Source organism: Mizuhopecten yessoensis, unplaced genomic scaffold (assembly GCF_002113885.1).
Source record: "Mizuhopecten yessoensis strain PY_sf001 unplaced genomic scaffold, ASM211388v2 scaffold714723, whole genome shotgun sequence".
NCBI lineage: Eukaryota > Metazoa > Mollusca > Bivalvia > Pectinida > Pectinidae > Mizuhopecten > Mizuhopecten yessoensis.
The window spans coordinates 1-3,986 of NW_018479263.1; the positions used below are offsets into that span (position 1 = coordinate 1).

Below are 3,986 nucleotides of genomic sequence, written 5' to 3' on the forward strand. Positions count from 1 at the left end.
ATATGAAAAAAGTCGATAAAACGTCAGAATAATTCGGACTAGGTTATATGTTACCAACAATGGAAGCAAGTTGGTGAGCAAGTCAGTATTTCACTGATCATGATGCATATTAATGATTTCATAAAAATCAACAGGGACAGTAGGGACAAAGCATTTCAGGATATTTAAAACACACACCTATATAGAGAACCGATATCAAGCTGAAGTTTCTTGATCATGCATGTAAACAAGAAAACATTGTTTTGATAAAGACAAAACATAACCTTTAACATAAATGTTGTATAGTATGTGTACATGTACTATCATTCTATTGTACTATACATTTTGAATAATAAATGTTACACAAAAGTAGTACATATTGTACAAATATCTGATGATGTTATATATCAGTGGTACACTGCAATCTGGCAGACAATTAGTGTATAAAATACATGTACATAATGATCCGAGAGCAAGTGAAATTATGTCTAGTCATGTGAAACAACCTAGCTGTGTGACTGACCTTTCTGTATGTACACGCAATCAAGATGCTGATATTGCTAATGAAATTTTTAAGTTTAGTTGAAAATGAACAGAAAATCTTCTACTGAAAATACTTATTCTAAAATAAAAATTTGTTGTGGAAGTGTGGCCAGGATGGACAAGAGCACAGCCATCTTATATTATGAGACAGCCAGTATCTATAACACTGACTTCAGTCCAATACAACTGGTTCCATGAAGACACTGCCATGCTTACTTGGGTGTAATGTGGGAACGTGCTGGGCCATTCTGTCATCTTTTAGCATGTGTAGTAATGTTGTCTTTCCTGCATTATCAAGTCCCAGGAACACAAGCTTACCCGACTTTTTATATAAACCTACAATGACAAAAGACCATGCACTTTCTCATTATGCAAATATATTAACACAAAAACAGCAACTAACAGGACAGTGAAACACAGCAACAGCATGCTGTTGGAGAATAAAACAGGTGCAATGCCATGAACTAATAGATCAACATAACAAATCTAATATAGTTCTGTAAAGCTGATGATAGGTTTATATAAATTTGGGAGGTAAATCTAATCTTTTATCATCAATACAGGTAGCTTTTCACAATTTACCCAACTCTTCTTAGAATTTTAAGATTACTAATTGTGATCAGAATGTTGTCCTTTAATATGATTTCTCAAATATGTTGCCTAATTTCATGACATTGTACATTGTTAAAAACAAGGTCTCCATGCACTGAGCCATGATGCTGGACTGGTCACACAGTTGCTGCATACTTACTAGGGTGGAGAGTAGGGACTGGCTGAACTAAATGACCTTCTTTGAGCACGCTCAAAAGCGTGGTTTTCCCGGCATTATCCAGACCAAGAAACAGCAATTTTCCTGACTTTCTTGTGAATCCTAGTTTTACACAATTGTCATGTGTGTATATACTAGTACTCTATACATATATATATATATAGTATTTTCTTTTCTTAAAGTTTGGTTATTTTTGTTTTTTAAACACAATCTATAATTGTTACAAACTTCAGCAAATTTCATTTTGTACCGCAAGGTCTACATCTTGGTGTAGTGTACCTTTTAATAATTCGTATATTTAATTCATAGTCTCACTGTTTCAATCAATACCAAACAATGTCAGAAAGTATAACTCATTTTACTCACCGTTTTAAGTTATACATTTAGATTTTTTGGTTAATTTAAAAAAAAAATATGCATTCATTAAGAAGCATGAATAATAACCTGGAAGGTGAGAAACAGAACTTTAGATTCCAAAAATGAAGGAATATATATATTCCAATAGTGTCGGAGTGTATTGTCCTATACATGTTTGCACCATTAAATCCTTTAAACAATATTGTATGAAATTCAATATTTTATTCAACAAAACCTTTTACCTAATAAGCTGTTCAGTTCAATATTTGAGGATTTAATTCATAATGCATAGGTTTTAATTTCTTTCACAATTTGTTTACAAAGTATTGCATTATATAACATCAAATAATCTAAAACAGAATTACTAGTAAGAAACCCTCATGACAGTTTACGTGTAATCCCATTTATCTAGTTGTATTTTCGCTTTCTGTAGTTAATAGAATATAATTGACTAAGGTTATAATCAAAATGTGACAGATTTTTTAATTGATTAAAATTACCTACTTTAATGTATCTCCAATTACTATATATATATACTTACACTATAAGGGAGCCTATATATATAGCTATATCACCTTGGTTAATTATACCCTGATTGCAATTCCTTATGTACTGTACCTGAAAGACATTTGGTACCAGCTATATATTCTACATGAAAGAAATGGTTTCCTTTTCATTCACATGAAAACATATTTGTATTTTTTTCTCTGTTGGAATAGCATTATCACTATTCAAGAATGAAACAAACATCACATGTGAGTGACAGGATGCAGTATATTTCTTTACATTAGTCAGTGTTGGATGAAACAAAAGTTTATACTCACCTAGATAATTTAATATTCCAGCAAACCAGTCCCACAGAAACATCTTTCTTGAATAGCCTGAAAAGAAAAACAATTGAAGTGTTTGATATAACAATTGATGTAATTTGAAATGGCAATCAACAATTGTTTGACTTTCTTTTTTCACCGAGACTTGCATCGTCACACTTTAATAAAGCGGAAAATATATTATTTTCCCCCCCTTTTGTGAGAGTATGTACGTTAACATAACATTTTCAAAAACCTTATAATTTTATACATTAATCAATACTTTCTTACCAAATCAATTACCAAATAGTAATAAGTTTCACCTAAAGAATACCACTCTATTTATGAGGTTTTTTTTCATTTTAGATGTTCTGAATAAAAACTTGAGTAACAAATGCATTTCAAGTCCAGAAAACGACTTTTATTTATTGCATACTGTTAACGCTAGGTTACTTTATTACCAGTAATGTAATTGTCATGTGGATTGTGACACCTGAGCTCATCTCACCAAAACCACAAAAAACAATATCTTCTTTCTAGAATCCTGCAGCCGGTAGACCTATTCTATCAGTTTTGTTAGCTGTAAGTTGGTTTATTTTGATGTAAGTTGACACAATCAGATTAGCACATTTACATCTGTTCTGTCAATTGACAAAGCAAACTTGTCAAACACAAGTCATGCATGTCTCACTTGATTATATTTGCCATGCTTTTTAAAGTACTTGTGCCCAATTAATATATATTCTTAATAACCAATGAGGCGTGTCGTTTCTTTACCAACGTATGTTAGGTTAGACAGTAACTACTGCATTCAGAAAAAGTAACAATACTGCACTGTACAGTAGGCAGAGTAGCTAGGCCAGCTGCCTTGGTACAACAGAAATGCTTGTTGAACCAAACCAAGAATTACGTTGTTATATATAACCGAATATGACATACGTTAATCAACCACAACAAACTCATTTCTCCTCATTTATAAAATTGTACGATGACGTAATTGATATTGAAATAGTTGTAAGGTACAAGTATAACGAGCATTTCGGATTTCGGTTTCGAGTAAGTTCTACGAATGAACCCTGTGCTTCCCATCTCATGTAAATCCCATTCACTAAAATGACGAAGTTTATCATATTACTTACAATCTTTGTGTTGCAAATGATAAAGTATGGACGGTCAAACTGCACTAGTTATTGCCACTTATTTCGTACAACAGTGTAGACGAAACTGCACTTTGTACACGAAAGCAAGATGGAAGGAACGTCGATTTGCAAGAACTGTGTTTATTGGATAGGTGATAAATATTGACCAATGAAAATGATTATAACAAAAGAGTGTTTCATATGTACTTCCGGTAACTTTAAGGACTTTCCTCAGGATGGCATCGGGGTCACTGGTTAGTAGACAGCCCTAAGTAGACAGCCCTAAGTAACTCGCACTGTAAACACACGTATATTTTAGAGTTAAACTTTTGAACATCCTTGATAGGTTTGGATCATACCATTTATAAAAGGGGACGGCGTTCTGACACA

General features: G+C 32.7%; 1 long non-coding RNA gene across 1 annotated transcript; it reads right to left on the minus strand.

The window, feature by feature from the left end:
• Positions 1–715: 715 nt before the first annotated feature.
• LOC110441004 lies at positions 716–3,728 on the minus strand. Its single transcript, XR_002461805.1, has 3 exons — positions 3,597–3,728; positions 2,473–2,529; positions 716–858 (listed from the first exon to the last, which is right to left on the minus strand). It is a non-coding gene; the product is annotated as an uncharacterized LOC110441004 (long non-coding RNA).
• Positions 3,729–3,986: the final 258 nt, after the last annotated feature.